This window comes from Panulirus ornatus, chromosome 11 (assembly GCF_036320965.1).
Source record: "Panulirus ornatus isolate Po-2019 chromosome 11, ASM3632096v1, whole genome shotgun sequence".
In the NCBI taxonomy this organism is placed as follows: domain Eukaryota; kingdom Metazoa; phylum Arthropoda; class Malacostraca; order Decapoda; family Palinuridae; genus Panulirus; species Panulirus ornatus.
The window spans coordinates 36,211,387-36,232,030 of record NC_092234.1 but is presented as its reverse complement, the minus strand read 5'-3'; the positions used below and the strand labels follow the sequence as shown (position 1 = coordinate 36,232,030).

General features: G+C 46.2%; 1 protein-coding gene across 1 annotated transcript in view; it reads right to left on the bottom strand.

Moving 5' to 3' along the window:
• The window catches only part of UbcE2H (ubiquitin conjugating enzyme E2H), a 145,100-nt gene extending 132,343 nt beyond the window's left edge, over window positions 1-12,757 (bottom strand). Inside the window, exon 1 of the mRNA XM_071666793.1 lies at window positions 12,448-12,757. The gene's annotated coding sequence lies outside the window, so the exon portion shown is untranslated. The remainder of the gene's footprint in view (window positions 1-12,447) is intronic.
• Between the last annotated feature and the right edge of the window lie 7,887 nt (window positions 12,758-20,644).

The window sequence follows — 20,644 nt, the reverse complement described above, 5'->3', positions numbered from 1 at the left end:
TAAGACAAGAGAACAAATGAGGACACCGGTGAAGGGGGCTAATGGGGAGGTAATAGCAAGTAGTGGTGATGTGAGGAGATTGAGTGAGTATTGTCAAGGTTTGTTGAATGTGCTAGATGTTAGATTGACAGATTTAGGGTGTTTTGGTCGAGGTGGTGTGCGAAGTGAGAGGGTCAGGGAGAATGGTTTGGTAAACAGAGAAGAGGTTGTGAAAGCTTTGCGGAAGATGAAAGCCGGCAAGGCGGCGGGTTTGGATGGTATTGCAGTGGATTTTATTAAAAAAAGGGTTGTTGAGTGGTTGGTGAGGATATTCAGTGTATGTATGGCTCATGATGAAATGCCTGAGGATTGGCGGAATGCACGCATAATGCCATTGTACAAAGGCAAAGGGGATAAATGTGATTGTTCAAATCATAGAGGTATAAGTTTGTTGAGTATTCCCGGGAAATTATATGGAAGGGTATTGATTGAGAAGGTGAAGGTATGCACAGAGCATCAGATTGGGGAAGAGCAGTGTGGTTTCAGAAGTGATAGAGGATGTGTGGATCTGGAGAAGGCACATGATAGAGTTGATAGAGATGCTCTGTGGAAGGTATTAAGAGTATATGGTGTGGGAGGTAAATTGCTAGAAGTAGTGAAAAGTTTTTATCGAGGATGAAGGCATGTGTACGAGTAGGAGGAGAGAAAAGTAACTAGTTCCAGTGAATGTCGGTTTGCGGCAAGGGTGCGTGATGTCTCCATGGTTGTTTAATCTTTTTATGGATGGGGTTGTTAGGGAGGTGAATGCAAGAGTTTTGGAGAGAGGAGCAAGTATGCACTCTGTTGTAGATGAGAGGGTTTGGGAAGTGAGTCAGATGTTGTCCGTTGATGATACAGCGCTGGTGGTTGATTTGGGTTATTAAGTACAGTAGAGTTGAGGGACAATTCAATTGGGAGGTAAATTTGAATGGAGAAAAACTAGAGGAAGTGAAGTGTTTTAGATATCTGAGTGGATTTGGCAGAGGATGGAACCATGGAAGCGGAAGTGAGTCACAGGGTGGGGAGGGAGCGAAGGTTCTGGGAGCGTTGAAATTTGCGTGAAAGGCGAAAACATTATCTCGGAAAGCAAAAATGGGTATGTTTGAAGGAATAGTTGTTCCAAATATGTTATATGGTTGCGAGGCGTGGGCTATAGATAGGGTTGTGCGGAGGAGGGTGGATGTGTTGGAAATGAGATGCTTGAGGACAACGTGTGGTGTGAGGCGGTTTGATCGAGTAAGTAATGAAAGGGTAAGAGAGATGTGTGGTAATAAAGAGAGTGTGGTTGAGAGAGCAGAAGAGAGTGTATTGAAATTGTTTGGTTACATGGAAAGAATGAGTGAGGAAAGATTGACAAAGGTGGAGGGAACGAGGAGAAGTGGGAGACTAAATTGGAGGTGGAAGGATGGAGTGAAAAAGATTTTGAGCGATCGGGGCCTGAACATGCAGGAGGGTGAAAGGCGTGCAAGGATTAGAGTGAATTGGAACGATGTGGTATACCGGGGTCGACGTGCTGTCAATGGATTGAAGCAGGGCATGTGAAGCGTTTGGGGTAAACCATGGAAAGTTTTGTGGGGCCTGGATGTGGAAAGGGAGCTGTGGTTTCGGTGTTTTATACATGACAGCTAAAGAATGAGCGTCAACGAATGTGGCTTTGTTGTCTTTTCTTAGCGCTACCTCGCAAGCGTGCAGGGGTAGGGGGGAGAGTGTCAATTCATGTGTAGCGGGGTGGCGACGGGAATGAATAAAGGCAGTAAGTGTGAATTATGTACATGTCTATATATGTAAATGTCTGTGTATGTATGTATGTATATATATATATATATATATATATATATATATATATATATATATATATATATATATATATATATATATATATATAATATATATATATATATATATATATATATATATATATATATATATATATATATATATATATATATATATATATATACGTTGAAATGTATAGGTATGTATATGTACGTGTGTGGATGTGTATGTATATACATGTGTATGTGGGTAGGTCGGGCCATTCTTTCGTCTGTTTCCGTGCGCTTGTCCTCCTCGAAGGCTCAGATTGGGGTGTCTAAATGTGTGTGGATGTAATCAAGATGAGAAGAAAGGAGAGATAGGTAGTATGTTTGAGGAAAGGAACCTGGATGTTTTGGTTCTGAGTTAAACGAAGCTCAAGGGTAAAAGAGAAGAGTGGTTCGGGAATGTCTTGGGAGTAAAGTCAGGGGTAGGTGAGAGGACAAGAACAAAGTAAGGAGTAGCACTACTCCTGAAGCATGAATTGTGGGAGTATGTGATAGAGTGTAAGAGAGTAAACTCTTGATTGATATCGGTAAAACTGAAATTGGATGGAGAGAGATGGGTGATTATTGGTGCATATGCACCTGGTCATGAGAAGAAAGATCATGAGAGGAAAGTGTTTCAGGAGCAGCTGATTGAGTGTGTTAGCAGATTTGATGCACGAGCCTGGGTATATAGTGATGGGTGATTTGAATGCAAAGGTGAGTAATGTAGGAGTTAAGGGTATAATTGGTGTCAACTTGTCCCTCAACCCTAATGAACTCAATAACCTTGCTCTTATTCATATTTACTCTGAACTTTCTTCTTTCATACACTTTACCAAACTCAGTCACCAGCTTCTGCAGTTTCTCACCCGAATCAGTCACCAGCGCTGTACCATCATTTTCCAAGCCCTGTCATCCACAACAGACTACATACTTGCCCCTCTCTCCAAAACTCTTGCATTCACCTCCCTAACAATCCTATCCATAAAAAAATCAAACAACCATGCAGACATCACGCACCTTTGCCGCAAACCAACATTCACTGGGAACCAATCACTTTCCTCTCTTCCCACTCGTACACATGCCTTACATCCTTGGTAAAAACTTTTCACTGCTTCTAGCAACTTGCCTCCCACACCATATACTCTTAATACCTTCCACAAAGCATTTCTATCAACCCTAACAAATGCCTTTTCCAGATCCATAAATGCTACATACAAATACATCTGTTTTTCTAAGTATTTCTCACATACATTCTTCAAAGCAAACACCTGATCCACACATCCTTTACCACTTCTGAAACCACACTCCTCTTCCCCAATCTGATACTCTGTACATGACTTCACCCTCTCAATCAAAACCCTCCCATATAATTTCCCAGGAATACTCAATAAACTTCTGGCTCTGTAATTTGAACATTCAAAATTATCTCCTTTGCCTTTGTACAATTGCACTATGCATGCATTCCGCTAATCCTCAGGCACTTCACTATGATCCATACATACACTGTATCCTTAACCAGCAATCAACATCACAGTCACCCCCTTTTTTAATAAATTCCTCTGCAATTCCATCCACACCCGCCGTCTTGCCGGCTTTCATCTTCTGCAAAGCTTTCATTACCGTTTCTCTGTTTACCCAATCATTTTCCCTGACCCTCTCACTTCGCACACTACCTCGACCAAAACACCCTATATATGCCATTCTATCAACAAACACATTCAACAAACTTTCAAAATACTCACTCCATCTCCTCACTTCATAACTACTTGTTATTACCTCTCCATTTAACGCCTTCACCGATGTTCCCATTTGTTTTCTTGTCTCACGCACTTTATCTACCTCCTTCCAAAACATCTTTTTATTCCCCCAAAATTCAATAATACTCTCTCACCCCAACTCTCATCTGCCCTCTTTTTCAACTCTTGCACCTTTCTCTTGACCTCCTGCCGCTTTCTTTTATACATCTCCCAGTCAATTACACTATATCCCTGCAAAAATCGTCTAAATACCTCTCTCTTCTCTTTCACTAACAATCTTACTTCTTCATCCCACCACTCACTACCCCCTTCAATCTGCCCACCTCCCACCTTTCTCATGCCTCAAGCATCTTTTGCGCAAGCCATCACTGCTTCCATAAATATATCCCATTCCTTCCCCACTCCCCTTACGTATTTGCTCTCACCTTTTGCCATTCTGCACTCATCTCTCCTAGTACTTCCTCATACAGGTATCCTTTCAGAGCTCACTTATTCTCACTAATCTCTTCACCCCAACATTCTCTCTTCTTTCCTGAAAACCTCTACAAATCCTCAGCTTCGCCTCCACAAAATAGTGATCAGATATCCCTCCAGCTGCCCCTCTCAGCAAATCAACATCCAAAAGTCTCTTTTTTACACGCCTATCAATTAACACGTAATCCAGTGACGCCCTTTGGCCATCTCTCCTACTCACATACGTATACTTATGTATATCTCTCTTTTTAAACAAGGTATTCCCAATCACCAGTCCTTTTTCAAAACACAGATCCACAAGCTTTTCACCATTTCCATTTACAACACTAAATATCCTATGTACACCAATTATACCTTCAACTGCCACATTACTCACCTTTGCATTCAAATCACCCATCACTATAACCCGGCCCTCGTGCAAAACACTAAATATCCTATGTACACCAATTATACCTTCAACTGCCACATTACTCACCTTTGCATTCAAATCACCCATCACTATAACCCGGCCTCGTGCACCAAAACTACTAACACACTCACTCAGCTGCTCCCAAAACACTTGCCTCTCATGATCTTTCTTATGACCAGGTGCACAGGCACCAATAATCAGACATCTCTCTCCATCCACTTTCAGTTCTAGCCATATCAATCTAGAGTTTACTTTCTTACACTCTATCACATACTCCCACAACTCATGCTTAGGAGTAGTGCTACTCCTTCCTTTGCTCTTGTCCTCTCACCAACCACTGACTTTACTCCCAAAACATTCCCAAACCACTCTTCCCCTTTACCCTTGAGCTTCGTTTCACTCAGAGCCAAAACATCCAGGTTCCTTTCCTCAAACATACTATCTATCTCTCCTTTTTTCTCATCTTAGTTACATCCACACACATTTAGACACCCCAGTCTGAGTCTTCGAGGAGGACGAGCACTCGCCGCGTGACTCCTTCTTCTGTTTCCCCTTTTAGAAATTTAAATACAATGGATAATTTCAGACGAGCGGGAGTATGTTGAACGTCAGCTGTGGTTCATCTCGAGAGAGGCGCAGCGCCCTGTAAAGAGCCTCTGTTTATCTTTATTTGGTACATTTACGAGTATTTATATCGTAAGAATATGCATCATATATCTCTCCATACCTGTATATATCAATCTACCCATCGATACCCAGTATATATCTACATCTATCTAATCTATCTATCTATCCATGTAATGTGAGAGCTGATATTGATAATGTAACAAAACATTGCAGGATAACGCAATAGCAAGCCGTCATGACACAGAGCAACACATCCACTGTGTACGACGTCTTTTCCTCATAACTTTAATCAAGTACATAAAGCCAACCCTTCTCTTGACGTCCTCCATCATGAAGTGAACGGGTCGACCAAGGCCCGTGGCGCACCAACTGTGCGACAGTCTTTACCAAACCAACCAACCGTAAACAGCCGTAGGCGCACTTGAACGTGGAACACGTTTAAGTGAAAGGCAGACACAACTGCACCCGCCAGACCGAGTGCGTTTTCACGCGACGTAATTCACGCTCGTGTGAGCTAGGCTTTGCCTCCCGCCGCTGGTCGTGGTCGCTCTGTCGGTGAGGCGAGGAAGCCATGTTTCATCATAACGAAGGAATTATTGTCGCCAGTATCAGCAATGACCTGAGTAATGTGTAATCGTAAATGTCTGAAATAAGATTCATTTATCGGATTTACCTTCACTTACTGTAGATGGAATGACGTTAATCAAAACAGTTTGGTAATCCTAATAGTGAATCAAACATAAGGAGGAATGATTATCATTTCAGTTGCATTCGACAAGCAACAGATTTAGGAAAACAAACACACCATAACTTTTGTATCATAGAAAATGAGATTAGCAATAACTACGGAAACCTTGGCGTATATTTCCAAAATAAACCGTGCACCTACCGTAGACGGTGTATATTCAGCATCTGTACATTAATATGAATACATCTCCCATATTTAAGTTACTACAAAAGTTGAATGGCAGCGATGTACACATAACATACCTGTAGACACGCACCTACACGTCTCGTTTGCAAAACACGCAACAGATAGGCTATCCCTTATGATATCTTGCCATGGCTTACATCAATTCGGGGAGAGCGTGAGCATTGTGTTTGTTAACTGTGTCCTTCATTGCTCTCCACACATGTAAGATCTGGCGACCATGGTAGCCAAGTGGCCTTTGAAATCATTCTGTGGCCGAACATCTGGCGCAATGGCTTCATAAAGACATGCGCAGGAGGTGCAGTAGCGCCGTCCTGTTGGAAGTAGCGCTGGGTAATTTCGTCCTCAACATGTCCAAAGAAGTGGTAAAGAATGAACAATTCACGAGAACGTTCCCAGCTGATTCTGTCGCTGACGCATATAGCCCATGGCCGGTTATGCGACTTCGTGATATGGTGCCGCGCACACCGACCCTGATCTCATGCGCATTACTCGCCGACCAAACGCGGTCGTTTTAGGTGTTGAGCTGACCGGATAAAGGAGACCAAGCTTCATCGGCAGAGGATGTGACTTGGCAGGAATAAAGTCGCTAAACCATCAGCAATATTCAGTACGCCTGACGTTATCCATTTCTCTCATCTTATGTACTGATGTTATCTTGTAGGGATGGAGGTACAACAGCTTCTTCAGCACTCTACGTGCGCTGCTGTACCAGACGCTCGTCTCCTTTACCAATTTACGGAAGGACTTTTTCGGGCTTTGCATTATGCCATCCGGAATATCTAATATGTCCTCCTGCGTTGTGATGATGTGGGACGGGAATGTTAAGAATACTCCAGCAAACTTCTGATGCACTTCGTCTGTATATTGGTCTTGCGCTACGTAACATCTGATTCACTAATAACACTCGAGGCTCAAGTAACAAAACCACTTGTCACGTTCACAACTGCTACCATCGAACACGCTTGTGTGCCAAGAAACACTTAAGTGACACTGTGTGACGAAGGAGGGAGGTGGAGGTCGGGTCACCGTAGGTATGTATGTACGTGTCAAAACCCACGGTACAGCACCCTGGCCCAGTGTTACCACTGTTCCGGTACAGCGCTCTGGCTCAGTGTTACCAGTGTTCCGGTACAGCGCTCTGGCCCAGTGTTACCAGTGTTCCGGTACAGCATCCTGGCCCAGTGTTACCAGTGTTCCGGTACAGCACCCTGGCCCAATGTTACCAGTGTTCCGGTACAGCACCCTGGCCCAGTGTTACCACTATTTCTTGCCTGACTGTTAGCTCACATGATCAGGTAAATCATACCAAGATCCTCATCATTCATCATCAGGTGGTGTCAAACAACCTAAGCTAATACTACGCCGGTGTTCCCCACTGTAGCCTAAGTAAGGGATGTTGTGATGTGTGTGGGCAGCACACACACCATGTTACTACGAGTCCCGCTCACAAGATACACAGCTCCCACACTGAGCACATCCTCCAGCCCCATAACAGCCACGTACGTACACACCATACACACTCCTCACTTTCACAGCTGCCGCACAGTTGTTCCCTGTGCATCTATCCTGCCTTTGTTAGTATATATATATATATATATATATATATATATATATATATATATATATATATATATATATATATATATATATATTTAGTATACCTGATCGCCGTTTCCAGTGTCGGCGAGGTAGCGCCAGGAAACAGACGACGAATGACCCTTCCACTCATATACAAATTTATACGCACAAACGCTCACAAACGCACATATACATACATATACACACACATACCAAGATATATACATGCGCATGTACATATGCATACTTGCTTGCCTTCATTCATTTATGGCATTACCCCGCCCCACAGGAAACAGCATCGCCACCCCCTGCTTCAGTAGGTAGCGCCAGGAAAACAGACGAAGAAGGCCACATTGGTTCACACTCCGTCTCTAGCTGTCATGTGTAATGCAAACGTTTCTTTAATATTCATCGTTTGACATTTCCTTCCCAATATGTTCCACGTAATGTTACACAGCATCGTTGCAAGTTTCAGCACACAAGTAACTTCTACCATACGGCTCGTGGAGAAAATTATGGATGTAATTTTTGCAAAGAAAGGTAATCTTAAGATAATTGGCCTGGAGAATAATCTGAAGTATTCCAGGCACCTTGAGCCCTCGCACATATAATCTCTCAACGAAACAGCTTGAACGTCCAAGCTATGTACTGTGTGTGTGTGTGTGTGTGTGTGTGTGTGTGTGTGTGTGTGTGTTGAATCTCTAGACTTGGATTGGTTGATTGATTGTGTGGGCGTAAGGGCAGTCCACTGCCAGGGTCACACAGGACGTTAGCATTAAGATACATCCACAACCCGGAAATTTTTTCCCGCCATCCTCGTGTGTTAAGCATTGTTCTGTGACCACATACATAACCCACTATAGATGTGTGACCCTAATGCTGTATTTGTTGTCCTTATGTGAGCGGGTGGTCAGCCAGGGAAGGTGAACGGGTGGTCAGCCAGGGAAGGTGAACGGGTGGTCAGCCAGGAAAGGTGTACAGGTGGTCAGCCAGGGAAGGTGTACAGGTGGTCAGCCAGGGAAGGTGAACGGGTGGTCAGCCAGGGAAGTGTACGGGTGGTCAGCCAGGGAAGTGTACGGGTGGTCAGCCAGGGAAGGTGTACAGGTGGTCAGCCAGGGAAGGTGAACGGGTGGTCAGCCAGGGAAGGTGAACAGGCGGTCAGCCAGGGAAGGTGAGCTGGTGGTCAGCCAGGGAAGATGTACAGGTGGTCAGCCAGGGAAGGTGAACCGGTGGTCAGTTAGGGAAGGTGATCAGATGGTCAGCCAGGGAAGGTGAACGGGTGGTCAGCCAGGGAAGGTATACAGGTGATCATCCAAGGAAGGTGAACGGGTGGTCAGCCAAGGAAGGTGAACGGGTGGTCAGCCAGGGAAGGTAAACGGGTGGTCAGCCAGGGAAGGTAAACGGGAGGTCAGCTAGGGAAGGTGAACGGATCGTCAGCCAAGGAAGGTGTACAGGTGGCCAGCCAATTAAGGTGTATAGGTGGTCAGCAAGGGAAATTGTACAGGTGGTCAGCCAGGGAAGGTGAACAGGTGGCCAGCCAGGGAAGGTGAACGGGTGGTCAGCCGGGGAAGGTGAACAGGTGGTCAGCCAGGGAAGGTGAACGGGTGGTCAGCCAGGAAACAGGTGGTCATCCAGGGAAAGTGAACGGGTGGTTAACAAGGAAACGTGAACAGGTGGTCACCCAGGGAAGGTAAACTTGTGGTCAGCCAGGGAAGGTGAACAGGTGGCCAGCCAGGGAAGGAGAACGGTTAGTCAGCCGGGGAAGGTGAACAGGTGGTCAGCCAGGGAAGGTGAACGGGTGGTCAGCCAGGAAAGGTGTACAGGTGGTCATCCAGGGAAGGTGAACAGTGGTCAGCCAGGGAAGGTGAACAGTGGTCAGCCAGGGAAGGTGAAAGATTGGTGTACAGGTGGCTAGCCAATTAAGGTGCATAGGTGGTCAGGTAGGGAAAGTGTACAGGTGGTCAGCCAGGGAAGGTAAACGGGTGGTCAGGTAGGGAAAGTGTACAGGTGGTCAGCCAGGGAAGGTGAACGGGTGGTCAGCCAGGGAAGGTGAGCGGTGGTCAGCCAGGGAAGGTGTACAGGTGGTCAGCCAGGGAAGGTAAACGGGTGGTCAGCTAGGGAAGGTGTACAGGTGGTCAGCCAGGGGAGGTGTACAGGTGGTCAGCCAGGGAAGGTGAACGGGTGATCAGCCAGGGAAGGTGTACAGGTGGTCAGCCAGGGAAGGTGTACAGGTGGTCAGCCAGGAAAGGTGTACAGGTGGTCAGCCAGGGAAGGTGTACAGGTGGTCAACCAGGGAAGGTGTACAGGTGGTCAGCCAGGGAAGGTGTAAAGGTGGTCAGCCAGGGAAGGTGTACAGGTGGTCAGCCAGGGAAGGTGAACAGGTGGTCAACCAGGGAAGGTGTACAGATGGTCAGCCAGGGAAGGTGTACAGGTGGTCAGCCAGGGAAGGTGAACGGGTGGTCGGCCAGGGAAGGTGTACAGGTGGTCAGCCAGGGAAGGTGTACAGGTGGTCAGCCAGGGAAGGTGAACAGGTGGTCAGCCAGGAAAGGTGTACAGATGGTCAGCCAGGGAAGGTGTACAGGTGGTCAGCCAGGAAAGGTGTACAGGTGGTCAGCCAGGGAAGGTGTACATGTGGTCAGCCAGGGAAGGTGTACAGATGGTCAGCCAGGGAAGGTGTACATGTGGTCAGCCAGGGAAGGTGAACGGGTGGTCAGCCAGGGAAGGTGAACGGGTTGTCAGCCAGGGAAGGTGAACGGGTGGTCAGCCAGCTAAAGGTAAACGGGTGGTCAGTCATGGAAGGTGTACAGGTGGTCAGCCAGGGAAGGTGAACGGGTGGTCAGTCAGGAAAGGTGAAAGGCTGGTCAGCCAGGGAAGGTGAACGGGTGGTCAGCCAGGGAAGGTGAACGGGTTGTCAGCCAGGGAAGGTGAACTGGTGGTCAGCCAGGGAAGGTGAACGGGTGGTCAGCCAGGGAAGGTATACAGGTGGTCAGCCAGGGAAGGTGAACGGGTGGTCAGCCAGGGAAGGTGAGCGGTGGTCAGCCAGGGAAGGTGTACAGGTGGTCAGCCAGGGAAGGTGTACCGGTGGTCAGCCAGGGAAGGTGTACCGGTGGTCAGCCAGGGAAGGTGTACAGATGGTCAGCCAGGGAAGGTGTACAGGGGGTCAGCCAGGGAAGGTGTACAGGTGGTCAGCCAGGGAAGGTGAACGGATGGTCAGCCAGGGAAGGTGTACAGGTGGTCAGCCAGGGAAGGTGTACAGGTGGTCAGCCAGGGAAGGTGTACAGGTGGTCAGCCAGGAAAGGTAAACGGGTTGTCAGCCAGGGAAGGTGTACAGGTGGTCAGCCAGGGAAGGTGTACAGGTGGTCAGCCAGGGAAGGTGTACAGGTGGTCAGCCAGGGAAGGTGTACAGGTGGTCAGCCAGGGAAGGTGAACGGGTGGTCAGCCAGGGAAGGTGTACAGGTGGTCAGCCAGGGAAGGTGTACAGGTGGTCATCCAGGGAACGTGAACGGGTGGTCAGCCAGGGAAGGTGTACAGGTGGTCAGCCAGGGAAGGTGTACAGGTGGTCAGCCAGGGAAGGTGTACAGGTGGTCAGCCAGGGAAGGTGTACAGGTGGTCAGCCAGGGAAGGTGTACAGTTGGTCAGCCAGGGAAGGTGTACAGGTGGTCAGCCAGGGAAGGTGTACAGGTTGTCAGCCAGGGAAGGTGTACAGGTGGTCAGCCAGGGAAGGTGTACAGTTGGTCAGCCAGGGAAGGTGTACAGGTGGTCAGCCAGGGAAGGTGTACAGGTGGTCAGCCAGGGAAGGTGTACAGGTGGTCAGCCAGGGAAGGTGTACAGGTGGTCAGCCAGGGAAGGTGTACAGTTGGTCAGCCAGGGAAGGTGTACCGGTGGTCAGCCAGGAAAGGTGTACAGTTGGTCAGCCAGGGAAGGTGTACAGGTGGTCAGCCAGGGAAGGTGTACAGTTGGTCAGCCAGGGAAGGTGTACCGGTGGTCAGCCAGGAAAGGTGTACAGTTGGTCAGCCAGGGAAGGTGTACAGGTCTTCAGCCAGGGAAGGTGAATGGTTGGTCAGCCAGGGAAGGTGAACGTGTGGTCAGCCAGGGAAGGTGTACAGGTGGTCAGCCAGGGAAGGTGTACAGGTGGTCAGCCAGGGAAGGTGTACAGGTGGTCAGCCAGGGAAGGTGTACAGGTGGTCAGCCAGGAAGGTGTACAGGTGGTCAGCCAGGGAAGGTGTACAGGTGCTAAGCAATTGAAGGTGAGCCTGAAGTCTTGGCGATGTGATTACATAGACTCAAGCCGCCCATAGGGCGTCTCCTCGTTTAGCAGATGTCGCAACGTGACTCCTGGCGTTTCATCTCCCCAGCAGGTTTCGTTGTGGTGCCTCATCCCCAACAGCCACCTTCTGCAGCAGCTGTAACAGCAAGAGATCTACGGCCACGCCCGAAGCACTCCTACAACCCAAGCACAACTCCAGGAGCTTCATGCAACCCAAGCAATCACCAGCAGCCGCCGCACACACCAGAAGCCGCGTTACGCGCCACATCCATCTCCTACAGGAGCTGTACGTGAGGTCGGCAACCTTGTATTCTCCCCCGTGCTCCTCCTTCATCTGATATGCAGCATCGAGGCTCCAGTACGACAGCTGACCTCTCCTCTCCTACCATAATCCTGCACCTCCAGTAGCTCACTGCCTCTGGCCTATTTCGCCTATGTGCCTTAACCAATAAAGTTCTGTTGATGCTGTGTAGCGTGTTTCCGTGCCTCCCTCAGGTATACCACTCCCACAACCCGACCAGAACACCTGCTAAACTTCCATTATCCCGTGACGCTGCTACAGTCATGTTTGTACATACCTGCCTGTGTTCCAAACCAGTTCACTGTTGTTGCAGCGAATCTGCAGACTCTGTTAAATCCTCTCAGGGTCGTCCGTCGACGGTGTTATTACCAGGAAAAGCAAATGGCTGAGCAGATGTGGTGTGAGAGGTACTGATAACTTCCGTCCATCCGGTATCATCAGCTGAACAATGCCAGTCGGAACTTGTATTCATCATGAGGTATCATTATCACTGTATAGCCTCCAGTATCACAGTCATCATCACTAACATACCCGGAGTGAGAAAAACACTGGGAACACTGACAGTTTCGACGTTGCAGCTCCCTTCACACCCCCTCACCATACTGTCGTCTGCAGTGGTAAATAATTCCTTGTGCTGCTATCTGTTGACAGCAACAACACCCAGTGTCCTCTGCTTGGAATGATAGCGAACGTCTCCGGGACCCAGCATGAGTTATTTCGAGAATATAATTTCCGAGTAAAAGTGACCCCAAGTTAACTCGAGATGATTATTTACACCAAAGCTCAACCCGATTGGGCTTAGGATGATAACGGGAGGTGGAACGATGATGGAATGGCTTATATTCCAGGTACTTGGTTGTTTTGTCATAACTTTCACGGTTGATGTGCTGTAGACGTCTCTAAGCCTAAACGAGACAGCCATGTTTGCAGGTGTAGAAATGTTTCATTGTAAACTCATGAAATATACAGACTCGTTATGATATCATGTCTTGCATGCTGGTACGCTTTACTCTGGACAATCTGTCCGTTAGAGCTTGCGTGCCCAGCTTGTTTGTTACAGCTTGCTGTGCACAAATGTCTGCTGCGGCTTGCTGTGCTCAGTGTGTCTGGTACACCTTGTTGTGAACATGTGTGTGATACAGCATGCTGTGTACAATCTGTCTGTTACAGATTAATGTGCTCAGTTTGGCTGGTACAGCTTGTCATGCTCAGTTTCCCTGGAAGAGCTTGATATAATCACTTTGTTACACTTTGTTGTGCTAACTTTCTCTGGTACATGATGCTATGGATAATTTGCTCGGTAGTATTTGTGATGACCAGTTTGTCTGGTATAGCTTTTCATATTTATGTTGGAGGCTCCAGTCAGGGACAAGAGTTCGCACAATGCCGGGCCTTGATGGAAATATAGATAGGATTATGAAAGGGAATCACGAATGAAAAACCTGTCTTTTAAAACGAGCCACGACACACTAATCAGCAAAGACATGAGAAGGTACGTATAGAGTTCCAAAGCTTCAAGGTGTAGGGAAAGAAACAATTATCAAAACGGCCCACCCTAGAGTCGCCAATTGCCACACAGTAATCATGTGACACAGCAGCTTGCCGAGTATAGCATGGACTAGCTAGTGGTGTGGGCACATAAGTAACTTGCTCTCGGGATCCAAAAGCAAAATGATACCTATTGAAGAGGGAAAGTGAACCAACATTGCGCCGCAGGGTAAGAGGGTCAAGTAAGGATGCAGGGCTAGAACCACCCAAGATGTGAGAGCAGTACTCCATACAAGGATGAATCAATCCTCTTGTACAAACAAAGCGGTTGCTCAGAAGATTAGTCTCAACAGCTAAACAGGACACCCTGTTTCTTAAAGGAAAACCTATCTATTTGCGTAATATGGGGTTTCCAAGAAAGAGTGGATGTTACAGTAATACCAAGTATGTTCACTGATTCCAGGTGGAATCACAGAACCGTCAAAGGAGAACCGAGATTTTTGAGGAGTTTTCGATAAGAGAGATGGTTAGAGATTGGGTCTGGGAGGTATAGAATAACTACATTTCGTCTACCCCAGTGAGATATTTTGTCCAAGTCTGAGTTTACTGAGGAAGCTGTGTCGAGATGCAAATTGATTGAGGGAGGGAGCAGAATTGAAGAATGTGGATGAAGGCAGTGTTGAGCCGTCGACGTATGAGTGCATTGGATTATTTGTGGAAGAGCAGAAATTGGTCAAAAAAAAATGTAGGAGACAGAACAGAACCTTGGGGGGCACCGTTGTTGATGGAAAATATGGGGGAGGTTAATCCATCAACAACCACGGAGATAGACCGACCAAAAAGGAAGCTAGATAAGAAGGAGCAAAGTGAGGGAGGAAGCCAAAAGAGAGGAGCTTAGAGATGCGACCCCGATGCCACACTCTGTCAAAAGCTTTGGATATGTCAAGGGCGACTACATATGACTCCCTAAAATCTTTCAGGGATGATGACCAGACATTAGTAAGATAGGAAAGGATATCACCAGTGGATCTCGCCTTGCGGAAGCCATACTGGTGATCAGAGAGAAGACTGAGTTTGGGGTGTTTAAAGGTATGGGAGTTGAGGAGGGATACACAGCCTTTGGAAATGGTAGATGACAAAGTAGGAGGATAGAGGGATCAGAACGGTCACCCTTCATAGAGATGAAAGGTATCAATGAATGCCTTCAAGGAGAAGGAAAAGTTTTCGTTTTTAAACAGAAACGGAGCAGACGAGAAAACACAGGTGCAAGCTCAGAGCCACACTCCTTCAGTAATTGGGAATGGATGCTATCAGGACCATAAGCCTTACTTGTGTCCAGAGAGAGAAGCGCTTTTCGAACAGTCCGAAAAGAGATTAAGGGAAGAGACATAGCATTAGTAAGAGGAGCGTCAAGGAATTAAGGAATGTTAGTCATCCAAGGTGGAGTTAGAGGAGAAACGGAAACCAAAGAGATTCACTTTTGTCTATGGGGGAAACAATTATAGTACCTCAGAATGGAAAAGTGAACAGAAGGTATAGAAAGAAATTGTTAGAGATACTTTTAGCTGAAGACTAGAAAGACATATCAGTGGATGACGAGGAGAGGCTATCGCAATTTCTTTGAGTAAAGGAACACTTCGCCTCACGGATAACGTGCTTGCAGTGATTATGGGCAGCGATAAAAGCTGAATGGGAGCCAGAGGAAGGAGAGTTTTTCAAAACCCGATAAGTCTGATCCCTTGCCTGAATGGCCTTAGAACAGGAATAGTTGAACCATGGATTGGAAGAAGAAATTCTTTCGGAGGAAGAGGGGGATAAATGCTTCCATTCCCGCAAGAATAACCTCTGTTGTGCATTTGGCGGAGACGGAAACATCACCACATAAGAGACAATAATTTACCCAAGGAAAGTCAGAAAAGAAGTTACGTAAATTATTCGTCAACTTTGTTGAGGTGCCAGTATTTACGCTTGGAAGGGGCTGCCTCAGGGGAAGATGCCGTTCGAACAGATACATTTATGAGTGTCGTCAGATGAACCAATTGGAGGAGAGATTGGGTACTTACAGCTGGATGGATTAGAGGTGAAAAACTGTTCAAAAATATTAGGAGAGTGGTCACAACGGTCAGGAATATGGGTAAGGCGGGTGGTAGTTTGCTCTAGATCATTGAGAATGGAGAACGTGAAGGCTTCAAACCCTCCACCATCCATATGGGAGGAATTCAACCATTCCCTATGGTGAACGTTGAAATCCCGAGGTAGAGGATCTCAGCTTCAGGGTGAGAGGATGTCACAGTCTCATGGCGGGAGTTTAGACAGTCGAAGAAGGATATAAAATTTGTAGAATTTGAAGAGCAATAGGCGAAACAGAGAAAGAGTGTGGTAGTTTGGAGACAGACCTTGAGCCACATAACATCAGAGTTTGGAGACTCAAGGTCGATAAGGCGTGTAACAAGTGTGTTGATGTTGAAATAAGCACAAACGCCACCTTTGAACCAGAACTGGTGAGTGAAGATTATATTCAGATATGAAAAAGGGACAAGTGAAAACACTATTAGACAACAGCGTCTCAGACAGAAGTAAGATATTGGGAGAAGTACTTGACAGATGGTGTTCAACTGAGGTGAGGTTACTGGAGAGACCACGAATGTTGGTATAGTGAATAGAAAAAGAGGATGATCTAACAGAGAGGGAAAGGTGAGGTTACTAGAGAGTCCAAGAATGTTGGTATAGTGAATAGAAAAAGAGGAAGATCCAACAGAGAGGGAAAGGTCGTGGGAGGGGCCGGTACTACTACTGCCTGAGCCCTCCCTCTCATTGGCAGTAGAGTCAGGCGGGAACCCAGATCTTAGCACCCATAATGCCGGGGACTAGGAGGCCACAGATTTGTCAAACTCTGTCATGGTTATGCTTAAAAATGCTCGAGTTCACGGGATTTGATAATAATCCTTATGTGAAAAAAAGGAAGGCTTCAGTAGGTGTTTGGTGCTTGCAAGAAGATGGCAGGACTAACCCGGTAGTCCCGTATTGATGAGACAGAAAGTAAGACCAGCAATCCTAACATGGAGAGAGCTGGTTCCGGGCACCACTTTAACCCTCCTCAGTCAGGACGGTAGTACCACCCTGGGCGGCTGCTGTCAACAACCTGCTACCTAATGGGTCGCTCCAAGGGCAGGGGACGGGATGTTCTCGAGTTAGCTGTGGTATTGGGAGGGCCCAATATACACACTACAGGGCCACTACACTAAATGGCCACACTAGGGGTCAATACACACCTGAGCCCTCCCTCTCTGGTGGCAGAGTCACACACGCACGTGGTCTTTAAAATCCACTATATATATATATATATATATATATATATATATATATATATATATATATATATATATATATATATATTGCTTTGTCGCTGTCTCCCGCGTTAGCGAGGTAGCGCAAGGAAACAGACGAAAGAATGGCCCAACCCACCCACATACACATGTATATACATACACGTCCACACACGCAAATATACATACCTATACGTCTCAACGTATACATATATATACACACACAGACATATACATATATACACATGTACATAATTCATACTGTCTGCCTTTATTCATTTCCATCGCCACCCCGCCTCACATGAAATAACAACCCCCTCCCCCCTCATGTGTGCGACGAAACCACATCTCCCTTCCACATGCAGGCCTCACAGAACTTGCCATGGTTTACCCCAGACGCTTCACATGCCCTGGTTCAGTCCACTGACAGCACGTCGACCCCGGTATACCACATCGTTCCAATTCACTCTATTCCTTGCACGCCTTTCAACCTCCTGTATGATCAGGGCCCGATCCCTCAAAATCTTTTTCACTCCATCCTTCTACCTCAAATTTGGTCTCCCACTTCTCCCTCTTCACTCCACCTCTGACATACATCCTCTTTGTCAATCTTTCCTCAGTCATTCTCTCCATGTGTCCAAACCATTCTAACACTCCCTCTTCTGCTCTCTCGCCCACACTCTTTTTATTACCACACATCTCTCTTACTCTTTCATTACTCACTCGATCAAACCACCTCACACCACATATTGTCCTCAAACATTTCATTTTCAACACATCCACCCTCCTCCGAACAACCCTATCTATAGCCCATGTCTCGCAACCATATAACATAGTTGGAACCACTATTCCTTCAAACATAACCATTTTTGCTCTCCGAGATAACGTTCTCGCCTTCCACACATTTTTCAACGCTCCCAGAACCATCGCTCCCTCCCTCACATTGTGACTCACTTCCGCTTCCATGGCTCCATCCGCAGCTAGGTCCGCTCCCAGATATCTAAAACGCTTCACCGCCTCCATTTTTTCCCCATTCAAGCTTACCTCCTCAACCCTACTGAACCTAATAACCTTGCTCTTATTCACATTTACTCTCGACTTTCTTCTTTCACATACTTTACCAAACTCAGTCACCAACTTCTGTAGTTTCTCACCCGAATCAGCCACCAGCGAACAACAACTGACTCCCTTGATCGTCGTTTCCCGTGTCAGCGAGGTAGCGCCAGGAAACAGACGAAGAATGGCCCATCCACTCATATGCATATATATATATATATATATATATATATATATATATATATATATATATATATATATATATATATATATATATCTTTCTTTTCTTCAAACTATTCGCCATTTCCCGCATTAGCGAGGTAGCGTTAAGAACAGAGGACTGGGCCTTTGAGGGAATACCCTCACCTGGCCCAATTCTCTGTTCCTTCTTTTGGAAAAAAAAAAAAAAAAAACCGAGAGGGGAGGATTTCCAGCCCCCATATATATATATATATATATATATATATATATATATATATATATATATATATATATATATATATATATATATATATATATATAAACGCCCATTCACGTACATATACATACATATCAACACGTACACATATACATACATACATATACACAGACATATACATATATACACTTTTACATATTCATACTTCCTTGCTTTCATCCATTCCTGGCGCTACCCGACCCCACATGAAACAGCATCGCTGCCCCCCATTTCAGCGAGGTAGCGCCAGGAAAAGACAAAAAAGGCCACATTCGTTCACACTCGGTATCTAGCTGTTATGTGTAATGCACCGAAACCATTGCTCCCTATTCACGTCCAGGCCCCACAGACCTTTCCATAGTTCACCCCAGACGCTTCACGTGCTCTGGTTCAGTCCATTGACAGCACGTCAACCCCGGTATAGCACATCGTTCCAATCCACTCTTTTCCTGGCACGTCTTTCACCCTCCTGCATGTTCAAACACCGATCGCTCAAGATCTTTTTCACTCCATCCTTCCACCTCCAATTTGGTCTCCCTCTTTGCTAAGCTTTCCGCACCCATTCTCTCCATATTTCAAGACACCCTCTTCTGCTCTCTCAACCACACTCTTTTTATTTCCACACATCTCTCTTACCCTTTCAGTAATAACTCGATCAAACCACCTCACACAACATATTATCCTCATGCATTTCGTTTCTAACATCTACCCTCCTCCGCACAACCCTATCTATAGCCCATGCCTCGCAACTATATAGTATTGTTGGAACTACTATTCCCTCACACATTCCCATTTTTGCTCTCCGATATATCGTTCTCTCTTTCCTCACATTCTTCATCGCTCCCAGAATCTTCGCCCCCTCTCTCACCCTGTGGCACACTTCTGCTTCCATGGTTCTATTCACTGCTAAGTCCACTCCCAGATATCTAAAAGACTTCACTTCCTCCAGTTTTTCTCCATTGAAACTTACATCCCAATTAACTTGTCCCTCAACCCTACTGAACCTAATAACCTTGTCCTTATTCACATTTACTCTCAACTTTCCCCTTTCATACGCTTTTCTAAACTTAGTCACCAACTTCTGCAGTTTCTCACTCTAACCAGCCACCATATATATATATATATATATATATATATATATATATATATATATATATATATATATACATATATATATGTATATATATATAAGGAAACAAACTGTCTGCGCGCAAACATTAGAACACCTGCCAAGTACATGGACAAGATGTTCATCTAGCGGCCCACAGCTAACACAAGGTAAAATGCATAGAACATTCTTCTCATGTGCAACATTGGTCCTTGACCAGCTGATCCTTGATCCAGTACACAATAAAGGGGTAAGAGATAGGAGTAGCAACAAAAAGAGTGTAATTGTGAGAGGTAAAAAGTGTGCGCCGACACGGCCTGGACACACCGAGAGAACGACTGAGGAGAGAGTGACAGAGAGAGGAGACATGTGCCAGAGGTGGAGGAGTGTCACATGGAGAAGTGGCTAGACCAAATTGGAGGTGGACGTGATCGCGGCCCTGAACACGCAGAGAGGTAGAAGGCGGGCACATGACAAAGCGAATTGGAACCGTGCCCAGTTCGCCTGTAGAACTTGCTGTGCCCAGTATGTCTGGTACAGCTTGCTGTTCCCAGTTTGTTAGGTACAGCTTGCAATGCCCAGTTTGTCTGGTACACCTTGCTGTGCCCAGTTTGTCTGGTACAGCTTGCTGTGCCCAGTTTGTCTGGTACAGCTTGCTGTGCCCAGTTTGTCTGGTAGACCATGTTGTGTCACCATGTCTGGTACATCTTGCTGTGTCAGCATGTTATGTATGTCTTGCTGTGTCAGCATGTTATGCAAATCTTGCTGTGTCAGCATGTTATGTTCATCTTGCTGTGTCAGCATGTCATGTACATCTTGCTGTGTCAGCATGTCATGTACATCTTGCTGTGTCAGCATGTTATGTACACCTTGCTGTGTCAGCATGTTATGTACATCTTGCTCTGTCAGCATGTCATGTACATCTTGCTGTATCAGCATATGTTCATCTTGCTGTGTCAGCATGTCATATACATCTTGCTGTGTCAGCATGTTATGTACATCTTGCTCTGTCAGCATGTTATGTACATCTTGCTGTATC